General features: G+C 39.9%; 1 long non-coding RNA gene across 3 annotated transcripts in view; it reads left to right on the top strand.

The window, feature by feature from the left end:
* The first annotated feature begins 1,456 nt into the window (after window positions 1-1,456).
* The window catches only part of LOC129207494 (uncharacterized), a 200,673-nt gene continuing 182,104 nt past the window's right edge, over window positions 1,457-20,025 (top strand). For all 3 annotated transcript variants that reach the window (XR_008577458.1, XR_008577457.1, XR_008577456.1), the window contains exon 1: window positions 1,457-1,529. This is a non-coding gene — a long non-coding RNA (uncharacterized LOC129207494). The remainder of the gene's footprint in view (window positions 1,530-20,025) is intronic.

Genomic DNA, 20,025 nt, shown 5'->3' with positions numbered 1-20,025 from the left:
ACTGCACTTACAATATAGCTATGGTGACATAAAGAAAACAACAGTTTTAGTATTTTAAGATCTGTGGGGTGGACTGTCAATCTTCTGCAACCGGCATAGGATACTTCTGGTGTTGAGGGGCTTGGGTCTAAATAGGATATTCTGTCAATATCTGAAGATGCTGAAATTTTATTAATACAAGTGTTTTAAAATTGTAGCAGATCAGAAATCAGTCACCCTTGAAAGGGGAAGTTCCTGGGATTTTTTTAATGCTGAAGAATTAAAGAAAACCCACCTTCTATGAAACTCTCAGACTTGGTTAGGAAGATAAGCAGAATTCAGGGCTTTATTTATGGCTTAACGTTATCCAAGATACCTCTAAGGAGGTGCTCAAATACCTAAGACTTGTACATATTGCTAAAATTTTACGAAGATACTTATTGGCTCTCGGTTGCAAAAACTGGAAAACTAATAACCGCTTTATCCTGTGAACTTGCATATTTGATTGTTGGTTTTCTTTTGTAGGTTACTACAGTTAGCTAAAGATGCTTCCAAATTTTCCATACCTATTTCTCATACCTTTGTTTTCTTTTACAGGGTGTTTTCTGTTTTCCTAAAATTATATTCCTGTTCACTCTTTTCAGAAACTCTTTATTCTCATTCTGTGCTTGGAAATGAGTGTACGTGCTTGCCCCGGGCCTGCCTTCCATTCACGATTTTGCTAATCCTGGAATTACCCAAGCCAGGTGAAGAACAGAAAGTCTCTTCTGGAGAAATGGGTGGGATACGTGTAGGCCGGGTCAGCCAGTGGCTGTGAAGCTGCTCTGGGCTAACAAGCTAGGCATACTGTAGTGTCTGCTAATCATCAGCTGAGAGGGTCCAGGAGGTCACCTGAAATCCATCTACCCCTTTGCTGTTGTTGTCCCTCTAAGAGCTCTGAGTGTGTTAATGGTTTCTCAGCGGCAGACAAAAGGAGGAGGAGAGATAAGGAGAGCGCATGGGTATTATTCAGTATGGCAGTACACGTGTGACTTGTTTTCTCAGGCTATCGCTTAGCTCTCATGCTACGATACTGTGCAGGAGGATTCTCTGGATGGACAAACAGTAACCAGGCAGCACTAGCTTGGAAAGCAGTGGATCCCTCAATGCCTCTTGCATTTTTTGGTTCATGATCCAGAACAGGCTCCTTTGGCTTCATAGTGAGAATGGACCCTCCAAGCATGACTCTCCAGTCATTCTCTCTCATCATACAGTCCTGTGTTTAATACTACTTCCAGCTAACCTTCATAAAAAAATATATCTATGTTTGCAGAGGAGTAGGAAGAAAAGATTTTGCTAAGATATAAAATGCATTTGATGTGCTAAAAGAGTGAAAAAACTCAACAAGCAAAGAGTGTTGACATATCTTATCTCACTTGTCAGAAGTGGCTTGTGAAATACAGTGAGATGAAATCCATGCTCTACATATGGACAGTACAGACATTTCTTGAACGTATTCAAACTTCATTAGGCAGCCTTCAGACTCGCAAAAGGTGCTTGCTGTGACAAATGTAAGTAGGCTCTTCCTTGTCTTTCAACTTTTTAACTTTGTTATTTCTTTCCTCTCAACCTCCCTATTCTCCTGTTCTACCCTGCTTTCTGACAGCCTGATTTTTGTTGCCTTTCTGTACCTGTAATGGTTATAAGCTAACAGGGAAATGAAGCGATATCTTATAGCATTGATGTTTTGTTGTTTTTTCTGACTTTTTCCCTTGGAGAGTTAGGGAGTATCTGGACACAGAACACAATACCCTTTCCAAATACTCTCTAAGGATGGAAAAGCAGTCAACAGGACACTGAATTGAAGTGACACAGAAACTAACAAAAAAGTGTTAGGTAGGCACGCAAGTGTAAAGCTGAAGTTATGCCAGTGCCAGTTAATGAGTTTCTAATAAGGTATGCAGATGGTATTCAGGAGGGCCGTGCCTGCAGGGAGTGTAGGTCCTAATATGCATCAGCAGCTTCATGAAAGAAGATGCAGAAACATTTGTGGGACAAATGGATTGTTAAACCTGGTGCTACTGGTGGAGAAAGAGCTCTTTTACCTCCATCATTTAATTAAAAATGTTCTACTTCAGTAGTTTGTTCTACATAGGAAGTTTGTTCTACATAGGTAGTTTTTGCTGTGGGCTTTAAGATGTAAGATATTGGCCTCAGTGCATGTGATAACATTGGATCAACGACGAGCCTGTTCTCCACTGTGCCCAGGCAGATCTTTCATTCAGGACAAAGGAAGTGTGGTTTGTGTTAAAGATATAGTTCAACTTTCATAATAAAGCAAGTTGTGAATGATGAATGAAAGCACTTATTGAGCTGAAAGTACACACACCAGATTGAGCAATGTTGATCTTTGTGCAACAATCAGCTGAGTAAGAGAAAGCAGGGGCTGAGTTTTCGACTGTCTCAGTTTGACCTTCATTTTCTACTTTTTTTAGCTGCAAATTGTTAGGCAGCCTAACATCCAATTGTTAGGCAAGTGACTGCTGAAATTTTGCCTGTTACTTACTCAACAGTGCAAAAAAGGTAGATATGCAAATTGCACTCACAAAAGGAAAGGCCAGTCTTCTGACAATATAAGCAATAAAGTCCAGTTATATAAATTGTTATGCAATCAACATGATTATTCAAATTGTTAATTTAGAGGGAAAGATTCCATATTCCCTGGCTGACTCTGAGCCTTTTTCCCCTCCTTCTTCTACCACCTCACCCCCCTTAATATTTTTTTTTCTATGAAATGAAACACTGTCTTTTTAGTAGATTATTTACCATGAAGAAATACCTTGATTGGAATTCAAGCTGAATCAGATTTTAATGTATGAGGAGTGTTTGAAACAGAATTTCAAATGGCATAGCAACACAAAGGTAATTCACAGAGGCGTGTGTTTAAAATAAGGGGCTAGTTTATAGGAAAATCCGGAATGTGGGCTGGAACGTGTTCCAGAATTCCACCCTCTTGTCCTGGCTACACAAACAATGTGACCGAGGCCTGCCAAGAGTTGTCATGTTTAAATAGAGAGAGAGAGAGAGAGAAGGAAAGTGGCAAGAATTCCCTCGGCACCATAATCCCTGCAGCCTTGCTACTTAGCACTTTTAAGAGAAAGGCGGATACAGGAAGCAAGAATAAGACATAGCACACTCCATCTCTTCTCTCCAATAAACACTGCTTAGAATTCCATCTAATCTGAGAGAATAAACATTTTCAAGGCTTTTCTCTGAACATTTGATCTCAGTGACTTGAGCAGTTCACTTTTTTTTTTCAGTCCTCTCCACTTTTCCGCTGAATACTACAGTGTCAGCTTTGCACATCTTGCACTCCAAGACATAACTTGAAAACCAAATCCTGAGGTCTTTACTCAGATGAAATCCTACGAACTTTAACAGGATATTGACTTTAGAAAAACTACTAGGCTTAGCATTGTCACTGCAGCTGAGCTGACAATTATGGAAAGAGTTAAAGAACCTATCACTAAGATGATGACGGTTGCATAAGTCTTAACCTATGTAGAGCTAAATTCCTCACAAGGCATTTTGAATTGATGGGCTTTTATAACCGCTCAGTCAGAAATGAATACATAATGCACTGGCACAAAAATGTCCATCCCACCCGGAGGTTGGCAGGTATCCCCGTGTTTTGAGGTAACCAATTTTTTTATGAACTGTCTGCCTCATTTCTAATTGAAATGAAAGGAATGATTTTATGGACTTCTTTAAAAGCTTTTGTAAATTGATTGGCTGCCCTTTAGCATTACGAAAACTGTGTTTGGGGGATGTAGCCGGAATTCTTTTTATGGGCTGTAGCAGTGAATGGCTGAAGGTTTAGAAGATTTGACATTTTCCTTTTAATGCTCTCCAAAAAGATGCAGACCACACCACAACTGCCCCCTGTTTTCCTACCTGTATGGTAGGTTCGCCACCCACTGCATTCTTCACAAAATTTTCATTAGCTTTTTCCATTAACAACATCAAGTTCTCTTCAGACCGGGATGTACTGATGGGTCAGAATACTTACATAGGCAGCAGTTATTAATACAGAGTCTCTCTTGAGAATGAGCTTCAAATTCACGTAGGGAATGGCAGATCTTTCTCTCTTGTTTGTATGTGCCTCAGTTATGTATGTCTTCATTCTTGCCTGGGGCCTTGAGGTTGTTGCTATCTTCTAAATATTTGCCTTTCTACTGCTACTTTTTAATGGAAATACAGGAGACTGGGGAAATCTGGGTCTGTGATGGTTTTTACTCTAGACTTATTGTTAGAACAGGTACTCTTGCCTTTGCTTTTCCATCTATAAAGTGAGAAAACTAGTGGCCAGCTTCCCAAAAGCTGTTGCTAGACTTAGGCAGCTAATGCTGTAAATTATGAGAGACACTGAGTAAAAGGCAATCGGTATGCTAAGCGTTGCATAGCTATTAATCTCCAGGCCAGGTTTTTCAAGGAGCTGAGCACTCCACGGTTGTTGTCGACTTCCAGTTCAACTCCTAAAGGAAATGCCAAAATAATCAAAACTTCTGCTGGAGGCCTAGTGCTCCAGGGAACCTAGTCATCTGATTTGGAGATGCACGTGGGCAATTGAATTCTTCTGAATATCTGGCCCCTAACGGCTATATTTGTTTGGCACATCCTTCTTACACAACTGGCATATTAAATATTTTGAAAAGCTCTGCTTTTATTTTATTCTGAAAAGTAATGTTTAAAATACAGGCCTTGAAATATATTTTCTTCTCTTTTTGCTCTCTGGGAGACCAAAGTCTCCTATTTATGAACTGAAGAGGCCATTACAGCCTGCAGTTCCCCACTCAGTTCTACCAATATGCCTGCATCCTGACCTGGGGGGTAGGAAGTAGTTTGTTCTTTATGCCCAGTCAGTCCTTGGCCTCTCTCCTGAGCTATCAAGAAGCAGTTTTTCTCATGCAGTATTGCCAACTAGTAACCAAATTGAAGCAATGGAATGGCTTTGCACATGTATCGTATGGTGATGACTTCAGATTGTCAAGTGAAAGTCTCCAGAACCCATTAACAACATTTTGAACTAGTCGATACCCCTCAAAATAACTTTAAAGTCTTTTTGTCAGGCAATTGATTGTGTCTTAGTCTTCCCTGTTTAAAACCAAAGCACAGAACAGTGTTGTATGGCCACTGTCATAAGCATTTGAATATTAGTTGCCATGCATAACTTGCTCTATCCATAGTAAATTTATATATAAATGCTGTTTCAAAGGATCCGATTTTTTTTTTCTCCTCTGTTTTGCTGTTGTAAATGAAGCAAGTCGGATGAACATATAACATGGAACTGTAACCACTAGTAGACTCTTGCTTCTATTAGCTTTGAAGTTGTTTGCATTTGATTCGTTTTGGAAAAATGGACATTCTGAGTAATCAAACCCTCGAATATTTGTTAGGAAGAGCCTTTGTTACGCCTGTCCTCGGTTGTGAAAGCACTTCATGCTTTCACCAAAATGATCTATGACGATGAACTATGAAAGCTATGACTGATGCTGAGAAAGGCGAACAAGTTAAACTTGTTCTTAAAAACTCCCCCACTCTTCTGGGAAATCGGGACCATTGCATAACATATAGTAAAATATACAGTAGTATATATGCTGCTGTATTACTTAGATACAATGGAATGAAAGGATCTCCTATCCTTTTTTTTCTTTTAATTTCTTGTATTTTAACACACTTTTTTTTTGGTGAGAGATTTATATGGATTATATTGACTTGCCATTCTGTTGGCAGCAGTGTTTCTTCCTATATTTAATCTTCCTTAAAGCTGCTCATATTGTTATATTAGGCATGCCTGTTACTTTCGTTTTGAGTGCGGAGAAAAGGGCGGCTGCTTTAACAGTTGTCTTTTCTGTTACAGTCTTATCAGAGGAGCTATAAAAATATGGATGTCTTTATGCACGATTTCATAATCATGAATAAGCTTTGTGCTGCGCTGATTCCTGAGAAAATGAAAACTGCCACCATAGGGCTCAATGTTGTCAAGAGCGCACGTGTGTACATGCGCACACAAGTACACAGTAGACTAGAGAGAGGTGCTGCAAATGCATCTAATAAGTCTTCCTATATACATAATATGTCCTTTAGGTGGTGCCATTGTGTTTTTTTGAGATAAGATTGCACGCTCAAGAAAGTGTAAGACACGGTAACAGAAAGGATGCAGTGCACGATACATCCTTATACCCTAAAGCGACTCGGAAACATCTGAGTGTACAGAGCCATCCCCACATACAGGATGTAATGTTGCTAGAGTAAATATAGAGCGGCTGATGTCAACAATGAAGAAAGCAAAAGCTAAAAGAAGAATGGCAACTTGAAATAGCCAGGAGTCTCTTTTTTTGAAAAAGCTTTCTGAGACATGGTTCGGCTTTTAAATGTTAATGTCAGCGAGGAAGGAAAAGTGAAAAAGCGGAGGGAAAGATATGTAGTTATTAGCAACGGCTGTGATCCGTGGAGACTGGATTTGAACTGCCAGGCAAGGCTAAACATATCCAAAAAGTAAAGTGTTTGGATATGTCAGTTGAGTTCACGTGGTTCTTGGTTGATGATGAATCATGAGGAATCTTAGAAATATGCAGAGAAATGTCAGGGTGGGTCTCACAGCAAAAGCAAAATATCTTTCATCCATATTTTGCTGCTAAGAGGGCAGGCAGTGTTGCCTCACGGCAGGGGATGGAGTAGAGGAAGTAAGAGACCAAATGCCCTGGCTGGCCAGTTGCTCACTGTGGGTTTTTTTTTTAATACATCTTCTAAACTCCCTGTGCTTCTGTTCATTAAGCCCCACAACACTGCTTCGATTTAATGTATTTTAGATGCTTTGAGAATGCTGGATTAATGGGATAACGTACATACAAAGCGTTGCTGTTGTTGTTTACATATTGTTTAGACGATGTTTTCTTAAAAATCAAGGCACCCTCTGTCCCATGTTTTCTCACTACATACAGGTCAGAAAAGCACAAAAGTGCTGTATGTCTGAAACATTTCCAGCAGCTTCCCTGGACCTGCTTCCAAAGCTCATTGAAATCTTGTTAACAGAACACTCTACCTCCCTCTGATACCTCACACTGCAAAACAGCTTTGAAGGCCTAGACTGAATAATGAAGGAAACAAGGGCATCTGGGGTCCATTATTTACCCCATTTCATAAGGCGCTTCTACAAAGTCTGCTGCCTGCCTTTTCAGATCCATGACAGAAATAAATACAAAGCCTGGAAAGAGCGAGCAAGTCAGCGTTGTCTGCTGCCCTCTCCACTGCCCCCCTCCCCTTTTCTTCCTGTTTCACAGGACACATTTGTTTCATCTCAGCTAAATGTAGTTCTCTTTCTGCCCAAGACACTTGTTCTTTCCCCTTAACAGATTGTTTATTCCAAAGAACTCTTTTTTTTCCTTGGGAAGATGTCTCAGACACCTTTGGGTGTTTCTAAAGGAGACTGGTGTGAAGCTACGCTGAGATTTTTTTTTTTTTTTTTTGTTCTTGTCAAACCGACAAGGACTTGAAGTCTTGAAATGTGAATATGGCCACGTTAGGAAAACACATTTGAAATGTCAGTAAAGCGATTCCCATCTCAGTGTGCTAACTCACGGGAGGGTATTTTAAAGTAATGAGAGTAATCTGAAATGTTAATGCATCCAAAAGGCTGGAGCCGTCACAGAGGGAACAAGTTGTGGAAATTTTTGTAAATTCTAGAGTGCCTAAGCATTTTTAAAAGGGCTGGCCCAAACTGTCTTAATATTTCTTGTGAAAATAAACTTCCTGCAAAGCTGGTTTTCCAGTGAAAACCTTTCAGAATGCTCAGTCAACACTAGAGCACTTTCTCTAGGCACTTAGCAGGGCTAGTATGGGTATCTGGGTGGCTACACAGTCACAGAGGAACTGTAAGCTGCAAACTTTAATTATTTCAGAATTTTTTCTGTCTTAATTTCAGAATTTTTTCTATGCTTTTTTTCTGACTAGATGATAATTTCTGCTAATTTGTTAGCTGCCACAAGTTGATGTAGCTGTCCGTATAAACATTTGCACCTGTGGCTTCTATCCACAAACTTTCAAGGGGTTATAGAGGGGGGGCAATTATTTGCAAGCTAAACCCTGCCCTTATTAAGGTTCTTTGCAAGAACTACCACTAAAGCCCCATAGTTCTGGGTTTGTTTTTGGGTTTTTTTTGGTTTTGGTTTTTTTTTTTTTAATTTACTCAGATAGGACACCATCTTTATATGGTGCTTCCACTTGTTCCGCTTTGAGTTAGTTGAACTGTGACAGTTCCCAATTGAGTTCATTTCTTAAGTCTGCAATCCATCTGAAATGGACTTTCTTTTTGCAGCAATTCAGAAATTGCAATGATGTTATTAATGGGTCAAAAAAGGGCTAGAACAGGATGAAAAAAATGGGAGAGCTTTGGATAATTAGTTATTTAGTAAGCTCCTAAAACTAGTTCTAATAACAATTTATTTTCAGGTCTAAAAAAGAAGCCTAGACAGTGCACATCCTGAATTGTAGGGCTGCTACAGCCTCCGCTGTTTAGTCCAAGCCATTCAAGCCATTTTCAAAATGCAATAAGGTTTGTGTTTCAATCTCCCTGCCTATTGTTCAAGGAGTAAATGATCTTGTGTTCTTTAGGATGGGATCAACTTTACGGGACCTTATGTGCCTGAAACGTCATCCAGAATTAATCTCTGAGGTGCAGACGCTGTTGCTGATTTCTTTTAAGTGCACAAAGCTGCTTCCTGGTTATATTTATAAAACTAATGGGTGACTTTTTTTCCTCTCAGAGAAAATGATAAATCTCTGAGTTCACCAGCATGTGTTTCACGGACAGTTACCAACCTGTGATCATGTGCATATCATCTAAATAAGAGACAGAAAAAAATCTCCCAGAAACAGCATGAGTACCATTTATCTTCCTACCATAATAATTTTAGGTTTAGTCAACAAAGTATCTCACAGGATATTTAGCTGACAGCCCACACCACCAGCCTCTGCTGAATCATCATCATACTACATGTGCCATTCCTTTTTTTTTTTTTTTTTTTTTTTATTAGAGAGCCCATTGCTTTGCCACTAGAGTAACTGCCAGGCAAAATAATGAGTCATTCCTTTTTTAAAAGCAAACTGAAAATTTATGTTTAATTCAACCATAACATCTCTTATTTGGGTCTCAGGCCTCTGAGGTGCTACATAAAGATTTACCTGTTTTCAGCAACATGCTACCCACCAGTCACTGTTTCTTTATAACAAGCCCCAAAGAGAACCCAAAAAAGGTAATACTTTCTGCCAAACAGTACTCCATGTTCTGCTGCCTAGGTTTCTTGCACAGACAAGAGAACTGGAAGATTTACCAAATACCTGTTGTCAACCAAAAGCTTTTTATTGTACCTTTGCTACCATTTTGGAGGTATATGTGAAGGCTATTGATGTGAGCAATGCGAGGTGGATTTAAGATGCTGTTAATTCATTTCTTGCCATGGAAGCTAAAAGAATGCCACAGGCTGCACAGGTAAAAAATGAATGCTTACAAGTTAGCAAGGCTGACTTGGACACGGGACTATAATATTCCAGGTTCTGATTGCAACCTTCTTTCATATTTGCAGGGAAATTTGCCTCTTTCACCATACTTATGGAGTAAGAAGGGTATGCGAAAACCAGTTAGTGATTATAGGCAAAGCTCTGTGGAGATGTTAGGCATCATTCCTTTGATCAAAACCTATTGGACAGCACAAACAGTTAAATCCAGAAGGTGGTTGTAGTCTAGCTGTAGTTATGTCCTTCTTGCTGGTCTGACTTCTCTACATACCTTCTCGGGTACAGCACTTGCTTGTTAGGCTGAAATTATGTGGTGGTGAGTACCACGTGCTTTGCAGGCATTACCGCATTATTGCCTGGTTAACTGCAGTTGCTAGACTTTGAAACCAGTGGGTTAACTAACGCTCAAGGGAGCTAAGTGTATGTGGTGTGCTGCTGTCACACGGCCTTGGAGCTGTTAAGCGTGCATGTGCTACGTTCTTTATTAGTTTGGATTTCCTCGCAGCTCTCAGCCTTGGTTTACTCTTCATTTCATGGTTCCTCTCGCATTAGTTCCCTATGCTTTTTGTCCGTTTAATGTCAGCTTCTGAAGTAACTTGGTCTTGCTTGCTGGATTTCAGTATGCTCCTTGCTTGTTTCCTCATATCTGCTCTTGTCCTTCTTGTCCACTGCCTATTTATTTCTTTGTTCTATTCATTTTAAATGAACTTCATAGTTTTTGCAGTTTGAGCCTGCTTTTCAGAAAAGACAGTAATGGGCTACTGACAAAGGCCCTGAAAGTTCTACAGTTTTCAGTTGTGTCAATAATTTGTTCCGATTCATTCATTTTATACCCTATGGTTAAGAATAGGTACAGGCCAAAAATGTTATGAGTGTAACTTATCTTGCCTTGAGGTACTTGGGTAGGAACAGCAATACTATCGATTACTATGATCAAAGAATACTGCTAAGAACTCATCTTGTCTAAATTCCTGCTTTGGGAATTACCCCTCCCTGCGGTGTAGTTAATTTGTTCAATCTATTAGTCTTAATCTTCTTCCATGTTAAATGGCGGTAATACTAATTGCTAAGTTATCTCATGGAGTGTTGTGGGGGCTAATTAGTGCTTGGAAATGAAAAGATGTTGTTTAAACACCACAGGGACCAAGAGAGGAAACAGTGACGTTGGCTGGATTCATCCCAAAAGTGATGGCTCCATCACACTTACCTACAAGTTTTTCTGTGTCCTTTCATCTTGGGAGACACTCGTGTACCCACCAATACAGGTGGATGGATGCGGAGGAGAGAACTGAGTGAGAGTTTAGTGAAGTGGGCAGAAGAAGGAGGGAAGAGTTTAGTCATCTGTCAAATTAGTAATACTCAGTGTGATCTGAACTGTTGTACATCCTCCTCCTTTCACAGCACACCTGATTTGGCCCTGCCATGGTGATATGAGTTTTTTTTTTTTAAAAATAAAAATTAGAAGCTGCAACAATGACACAAGCTGTTTACTGGAACTATTTTTAAACTTTCTCTTGTCCTTCTCCTTCATGATCTGCCTGCTCCTTCTCTTTTATCTCAGCCTTCTGCATCTTTTCTAACCACACGTACATTACCCCATCCTTAGAGTTTTCCTACCCTCTTGTCCATGTCCTATTCTTAATCCTCCTTCTAGCATTTTTCCAATTCCAAATTACAGGTTAATCTTGCGACTCTAATCATCCTACATGTTCTTAAGCCTCCATCTCCTGTTTTCCTTGCAGAGTTATATAGCGTGATGTATTCATCATGCACCCCTGATGTGCTGTTTGCCCAGCGGTTCACGCTTGCCAAAATAGCATCTGATTATTGCAGACTTTGAGATATTGCATGCAGGATTAGCTAGATGGCTGAATGATTAATGAACCAGGCTCACAACCACATCTTGTTAAGACTGAGTTTATCAAATCCATAAGGGAGTTGCTCAAATCCATTATTGTGGATCATTTTTCCTTCCTTAAAAAAACCCACCCCTCTCTCCCTGTTGCTAAAATATTTATTACCTGGTCGTATCCTACCTCGTCTCTTGTATCTGCTTCGTCTGCTTTAATGGCCAATTTCATCATCATGTCTGTGTGTCCCTCTTGAATTCTTGTGATTTTTTTTTTTTTTCCCCATCTTTATCACAGAAAGACCTACGATATCTTGGTCTATGGTCATTTCTAGTTACCTTTCAAATCTTCTCAGGCCTGTTTCTTTGCTTTCCCTTTTGGTGTGGTTTCCCTCTCCTCTTTCCGCTGTCCTTCTAGTGCCTGTCATGGCTCGCAGCTGCCATGTCCCTTCTCTGTAAAATTTCTCTTTTTCTTAGTACTGCCTTGGAACCAATACCTCTTTCAATTTTTTTGCTCCCATTTTATTACTTTTACTAGTAATCTCCACAGGCTTCTTTCTCCAAATTCCTGTGGTGTGATCTGTCTTTTATTCTGTAATAAACTCTTGCTCATGTAAGTGGTTCTAGTAAATGTCATCTCCACAGCCTGCAAAGTCCTGATGCAAAGAACTGACTTTGCAACATGTATGCACACACAGAGTGACTATGTACATCATTTGCAGGTCCTGGCCTGTATAACATTGTTAAGTACATGGGCCTAAGCATAGCCTTACGCCTGCCCATCAGCTATGATTTCTGTGAGCATTTAGCAATGGTTTGAATTCATCATATTTGAAAGTGCCCTTCAGTTCTAAGGTCTTCGTCCTGGTTGTCTGTGCTTAAGGTAACATACTCTTAACTGTGTGAAAGGAACCATAAACTCAACTGTGTTACCATCATAAACCTTTTATCTTCCTCAGTATCTTTGTAGAAAGATGGTGTGCACAATAAAGAGTCTATAGGATAATTATGAACCAGAAATAATGAAAGCACCAACTTGCACGGTTCAGAGTCCCTGTAAATCCACAGGGATAATCATGTAGATGCTCAGCAGCATGAAGAAGATTGTGCAAAGAAACCAAATATCATAACGTGAAACAATACCTGTATGTGCAAGCTGTGAAGTGTTCCAAATAATTGGATTATAGCTAACAGCAGTTACCTGCACTGAGTAGGAATCTTGTGTCCATAATGAGTTTAAGAAGGTATGTGTAGTAAGCAGGTGTTTTCCTATAGGCACATCTCACATGCAAGCATGTGTTGCTAGATGTACCACAGATCTGACATTCTTCTTAGTGAACTTGGGAGAAGAATGAGGTGGAAAAGGGAGGGGGAGCAGAAACCAATCAAAGAAAGCAATACTTTTTATCAATCATATTTGATGCTATTCTTTCTCTCTCTTCCATCACTTTGATCTCTCAAATAAAACTGATACTTTGGCCACTTTCCAAACTCCTAGCTTTGCAGTCTGAGAGGGCTCTGGGTTAGCTGCTGAGGGTATGTGTTTGCAATTATGCATTTGAAAGTATTTTCCCCTCCGCTGAGATAACATTCTTTTTGTGTTACCACACACTTCTGCTGTCTCGTTTTTCTTCTCCCATGGCACTGTAGGCTGAAAGGCCTCACTGCGTTCCCCCTCCTCCCCCGATCTTTGCAACTGATATCTGAATAAAATACTTTACTCTGCTGGTATTTAACCTGCTGAGCCTTTCACTTTCTAGCTGTGAAACACACAAAAAGGGTATCGTGCAGAAATATCCTGGCAGTTTCATTTCTTAATATGCCTCCAAGGTAAGGCAAGATTGAACAGGGGTGGGAAAATTTATACTGATGTTAAGGATCTTCAGCGTTTTAGTTATAGATTAACATTCCCTGAAAACAGCTTTAGATTTAATTTTCCAACTAATATTTTTCCATACAAGAGAACAAATTAGAAAGCTTTTCTTTATTGTTTACCTGGCTGTAATTCAGTGGATGAAGTTTGTAGGACTAATGATCTGTCTTTTATAGGATAGGCAGAATTTTATTTTTTTTAACTGATAAATTTTGGCTTAATGGTAATGTATATATGGAATTATGTCAAATATTAACATAAGAAGATAGGGTCTTTTTGTAATCCCTGACAAATAGCCAAGTTTCTTGAGTTGAATAGCAAAACTCTGTGTGACCCTATGAGCCCTTTACACTGCAACCTGTTCTACCACGCTTGATTTGTCTGACCTTGGACTTGCTCGTTGTGGTCCAAGAAGGAAATACTATTTCTTCAAAAAACACATTGCATTCAGTACCAACAAGAAACATTCCCTAAGTGTAATTTAAACCCTATATATGGAGTACAGCATACAATAAGCTTAAAGTGATTGGGGTCAATAAGAATTTGATCACTACTATCTTAGGTTTAATGTAGCACATTTCATTCTAAGTCTCTGTGAAAATTAAACATGTGGGGTCCAATGCTATGGTAATCCTTCCCTCCCACTGACTTTGAAAGTTGGTTATACACATACTCTCCCTTTCCTACATGTGTGTGTGTGTGTGCTTGCAGCCACATGCACCCACACACGGGATTTCAGAAGAGTAGCTGCCTCGGTGAGAGATGCATCCTGTTTGTTTCTGTCTAGCAAGAAGGAATCCTGTAGGATGGTGCTTGGAGAGTGGAATTGTGCCAGGTGCTTAGCACTGAAACGCCCGAGCATTTCCTGGTTAGGCTAAAGCTGAAACCTTTGCAAATCTTTCTAGATTTTAACAGAAGCAAGGCAGACTTTTGCAGGCCTGCAGATACCTGGGACGGCATATAGACTTCTCCATTCTTTTATTTTGCAAAGAACTCCCAGGGGGGCTTAAAGTACTGCGTGAAATAAAACTACTAGACCAAATGAAGTTCCCAGCTAAATATCCCTGATGTTAATGGCAATGTATATCCTAAGTGAGGGCAGGATTCTATAAAGCTAAGACTAATGTCAAAATCTTATGCTAATGACTCCCAAGTTTGTTTTTTGATCATGATCAACTCTTAATGATTTCAGAGATCCACATATACCTTTACATCAAACTTTACACTGAAACACTGTAAAGGAAACATAAATCTTATTGGCTTAATGCAGGTCTGCAGGCCAGCTTGGTATAAGGATTATTCACGTGATAGTCTTCATGACTTGGACCCAAAAGCAGTAATGCAGGTGGAAAAATCCAAAAATAAAATTCTTAATAAATGGCAAAGTTAACTCTGAAACATTTGTAGGACACGGAAATGGCAGTTAATTAAAGCATAAACTTTTTCTTGGTCATATTTCTTCTACTGTTTCATCCAAGTTGTGACATGCTTCGTTACTACGAACATGTTACAATTCTTATCTAGCTGAGTAAGACAAATCTCTCTCTAGTCAAAAAGGCATTTCAGAGAGCTAAGGACTAGCTGACTGGGGCCTTGGTGCCCAATCTTTGCGCAGAATGTGTTCAGCAGCCACTGACACTCACAAGAATGTATCCTCTTTCTGCTGAAGTCCGGAGTCGGTCTTAATTGCCTTAAGGAAAGCACAAAGCTGAAAGGGAGTCAACAGCGCTGAGTGCTAGGCAGCATCTGATCTTAAAAGGTAAGCTTTTTGTGGATGAGGATATCTTGTTTTCCACGTCACTCAGTCTGGGGTGAAAATGCAATACTGGATGAGTAAATAGCTCTAAAATACCAGCCATTTTGAATTCACATTTCACAGGGCTGGTTAGTCACATCTGTTAAAAGGCTTAGACTTGCTTTGCTGTAAATTGGTGTAGTCAAAGGAGTTACGCTGACTTACACTAATGAAGGGTCTGTCCTCTTGCACGAACCTGCAGCCTATTTCCGCTCGATCTCGGCACTGCAGCAGTCGCATTTACGGTATGCCACATGATAAAGGACACGATGCTGGGTATCATTGAGCCTCCCCTCCCCCTGTTTCTGACTAATGTCTTTTCAGTGTGGGAGCAGAATCCTGATACGCGTGACACAAGCAGAGTACGTGGGAATTAGTTCCATTAAAGCCATGCCATATGGCTCGCAGGGTGCTCTGTGATACCACTATGCTGCTTGACAGTCTTTCCCTATGGATGGGATCAGCGCATATTCCCTGATTTGCACTCTTTTTTAGCGTATCAAACAGGGACAGACTTTTAATTAAAAATGACATCATCATGCTGCTGCTAGCTCGTTGCAGGCAGTCCACATATTAATGCTGCTTGTTTCAGTTTTCAATGATCCTATTATGAATTGTAACCTCATTACACAAACCTTGCTATACAGTGGAATTTCAAATGGGGTTTTGTGGTTTTTAGAACTTAAACAGCTAGAATAAGCACAAAGGCAGTTGCGGTCAGGCAGCTTCCTCTCTTACCGCAGCAGTTGTGGAGATGCCATTCCAGTGACCACTGTTTCTACAATGAGTCAGTTTCATTTTTAACAATCTGACTCAGTTCTCTTCAAAGGGGGCAGCATGTTATTTCTGCATGATTTTTGTGTGCATGACTCTGTACAAAGGGGTCAGTGCCAACTTAACCCTTTGGGATCCAGCTTCCTGGGGCAGCCTGGATTGTCCTGGTTGCAGGGAGGTGTGCTCCTTACTGCAGCATTTGGGCTGCTGGGCGTACATCTCTTTTGCCAAACACGCCCTGTGTTTTCAGCCATCAGAAAACATGGTGTTAAGCACAGCTACTTCCACCAGTGAGCCAACACTCTAGGTGAGCACTGCTGCAGCCTTTGCCAAAAGCTCTTGCAAGGAAGCTGAGGTTAAACCGTTGCCTTTTTGAAATGAAAGCATGAAATAAAAGTGCACAGATCTCCCAAAAAGTAAAAAAAAAAAACCAAACCAACAACCAACAAACCGAGTAAAAAAGGAAGAAAAGTTTAAATAGGCTAGCCGGTGGCAAGAAGCAGTCCAGTTGTTTCTGTGCATGGTGCGTTATGAATCTGTGAACCCCTGCAAATAACAGCCAGTCACCTTCTAGAATCAATGATTAAGTAAATAAGAGTTTATGGAAGTTCAAGCTTTACCCAGCATTCAGCTGCAAGCTCTTAAAGCTCATTCATGTAAATTTTACAAACAAGGAATGCAGCAGTTTTCAACCTTAATGAAATATAAGAATGTCTCTTTCGTTCCGTATGACTCACAGTTTCGTTTCAAAGTTTTTGAGCTTCTCTTAAGGTTATGGAGTGGTCAAGCGAAGCGGAACAGGGTTTTTGAAATCAGGAAGCCTGGGCGCTGTTTCATTCAGAAAAAAAAGGGAGAGAGCGAGAGAGGGAGGGAAAAAAAGCCCTATTCCTGTGTTTGATTGAAAAATAAAACTGCTGCTCTCAGTGAACCTTTGAAGTCCCCCAGCCCAGTAATTGTTTCACGACATTTGCAGCTTGAGGCAGCAAGAATGTTTGTGGTTGTTTTAAAGGCATCTGAGTGTGGATTCCATATGGTTTATTTTTATTTTGTTTTTTTCTAATTTTTTTTCTTCCCCACTTGGAGCCTCAAGTTCTTGCGCGTTGCCTGATACCCTGTCCCTGCCTACTCTATTTCTGCATGAACTGTCTGTGAAAGAACTGAGTGGATGCATTGTAGCCCAAAGATTGAAGCGTGCTTAATTCAGACAACATCTGTGAATGCCTGTTGAGGCAATAGTTGATTTTAGCCGTGCTTTATCGATACTATATTTGGAGTGTGGCTTACTAAACAGTGTACAGTTTGCTTTCCTGAACAAAAGACCTCTTCATATGGCCTATACTTAGAGCATGATACTCCAAATGCTTACTATAGAGCATAGTGCTTGCTGTCATGCTTTCAATAGGTAGTTTGCAGTAGGCCTGATAGTAAGCCATTGGAGTCAAATAAAGGGCCTGATTCACCACTGTGTTCCTCCAGTCTTAGAGCAGTGAAACTGTTTTGTTCAGCAGAACAAGCTGAATCAGATCCAAAAATTCTGAAAATATGTACTATAGAAACCAAAGAAATCTAAAGTCAATTTAAGACATATAAACTTGGAAGTGTCAAGCATACTTGCAACTCCCCCTCGTCTCCCCCTGCAAAAGACTGGCCATTATATATAATATAATAGGTAACACTATATGCATTGATTATGTGTATTGATAGGCTCCAGTCCTGAGGTTATTTATAAATGACTGGTTGCAAGTTGTCTTTTTTACTTTGCAAGACCAAATGCTGGAGGAAGTTATAATCAGCCAAATGCAGAGTTTTTTTGCTTGGGCAGCGGTTGTCTCTGATAACAGTGGAACTCATTCATTTACAATCAGAAATTATACAGAAGAGCAGCATTAACATTTTAGTCTAGTGTGGAACCAGTTGTAGCGACAGAGGAATTGAACCTAGTCTGTTCTGAAGAGTGAGCCAAACTAGAGGGCACTATAGGCTTCATCCAGAGTGGTCCTTCGGTTCCTTGAAATGACTAAATGACTTCCAGCTCTGTCTGATCTGCTTATCTGTGCAGCTATGGTGCTCTCACTGGGGTGATACCGGTACACAGGCTTTAAGGCAAGAGACCTGCAGATGAAGGCTCTATGTCTACGTTAGCATGTAGGGCAACATGATAGGAGCAGATCTACAGAGTAAAACAGCTGGTACTGAGGACCAAGCGGTCTGCATTGCAGGCATTGGGAGTGGCCAAACTGTGCTAGATGACGTAAAGGCCAGGGAAGGAGTCCTGGTACTGTTTAGTGTGCAACTGTAGATGTAGCCTGAGTGACCATAAATATAGTAAGAATGATTGCTAACCATAATGAATATCAGATGAATAAAGTAGTCAGATATGTGTTAACCAAAGAGACAGGAACATGAAAGTTCCTCAAACAAAAATGTTGTAAAAGCAAATTAATGTTTAACATGATTAATGTCCTTTATTCATGGCTATCTATTAAAGGGAACTCTGCTGTTGTTTTATGCTTTCACAATACATATGCTGTGTATTACCTTCATTCTAGTCATGCTGTCTTATTTAGTGAGGCCTGGAAAATTTAATTATGAAATAGTGAAGGAGCCTCTTAGAGGGAATCAGATGATCCTCAGAATCAATAGCAACTGCTGGTCTCAAATGACAAGCCTCCACTGTAGGTAATGGTTCTTGGATGACTTTGGTCAATAAGCGAATTTTTAAGTGCAACCATGTCACCTGTAGGCCTAAACTGAAAAGAAAGGAAACTTTTAAGGGACAGCTTCTCCGCTCCCCCTGCCCCCGCCTTTAGTTCTGCATTTGCCAAAATTAAAATCTACCATAGTTCAAGTATGACAGTGTTTCCAATACCAAGCATGATCGTCTCTGTCAACAGACCTCAGAATACTCAATGAATATCAGTTCTTTCAGTTTCATCTCACCTCGGAGTGGACAAATTGGCTGAGTGCTAACTTACCTGTACAACTGGACAGAGAAAATGTCAAGAGATTTACCCAAGATTACATAAGAAAATTCTGACAGAGTCTAGAAATACTTCTGGCTTGAAAGACAGACTAGAACCCATAAAACGGAGCATAAAACATAGCAGTGTGGCTATGTTATGAGAAGAAATAACACAGCCAACTAAAAGCATGATCCCAGAACCAATACCTGTTTTGTTGTTGCACCTCATTGGGACAAATTTCCTGAATAAGCACTAAACAGCTCTGAGACTTTGTATGCCATTTGAGCAGGGGGTATTTTTATCCAATGTCCTACACATATGAAGCACATCATCCCTTCATAGAGAACTAATTATCTGATCAGTTGATCAGGGAGTTATCAATGGAAAACAAAACTGAAAATCCATCGCCGCTTTGGAAATTCCATGCTTTGGTAATCTATAATGTATGAGAGCTTAACAAGAATGAGGGAAGCTGTGCGTTTCCACTGAGTACTGGAAAGGAGGATGTAATGCCCTAATGTGATACAGATTAAGATAGAGCCAGGCAGATGTAACTTCTATACAATATACGTGTGGTCCATGCACTCTGCAGTCATACTGATGGTGCACTAGTACCTTCCGTAACTAAAGGTGGCACTCTGAAGCCTGGCTGTGCTTCAGTACTTTATTTTAGGAAAATAAATTGTACCTGTTTTGCTTAGATAATGAATTCGTAAGATCGAAAGCTGTCTAGATCAGACATGAATACGTATCTGGCAAAAAATGAATGGTAGAGATCCTGATCCTGATCTAATTCATATCTTTATTACTCTTAACTCACAGAATTAGAGGGTGATTTAGTTTTTGTAATCCTAGAACAGAATCTGTATCTATCTCTGATGCATCTTTAAAGGTATGTGGTAGAGGTTGAATAGCACTTCAAATGGGAATTAAAGAAAAAACATTAACATAAAAGTTCAGGGCTTTTGGAGCAGTCTGTTGTAAATGATGACAACATTAGATATTTTTGGAATGGTGGAGAAATAAGGTTCAGTAAGCTATTACAAGACTAATGTACTACGAAGTGACAATTATGTAAGCACTCATACACTAATAATTGCATCAAAATTCCAATGTAATAGAGAATTTGGGGGTACTTATAACAAGGACTATGCAGTTTTGAAAACAAACTAGCATGTTATTAATGTTTAAGAAATGTAGGTTTATAAGAAAAAAAAAAAAAAAAGAGAAGGAATAA

This window comes from Grus americana, chromosome 5 (assembly GCF_028858705.1).
Source record: "Grus americana isolate bGruAme1 chromosome 5, bGruAme1.mat, whole genome shotgun sequence".
Taxonomy (NCBI): domain Eukaryota; kingdom Metazoa; phylum Chordata; class Aves; order Gruiformes; family Gruidae; genus Grus; species Grus americana.
This window is presented reverse-complemented; position numbering and strand designations above follow the sequence as displayed.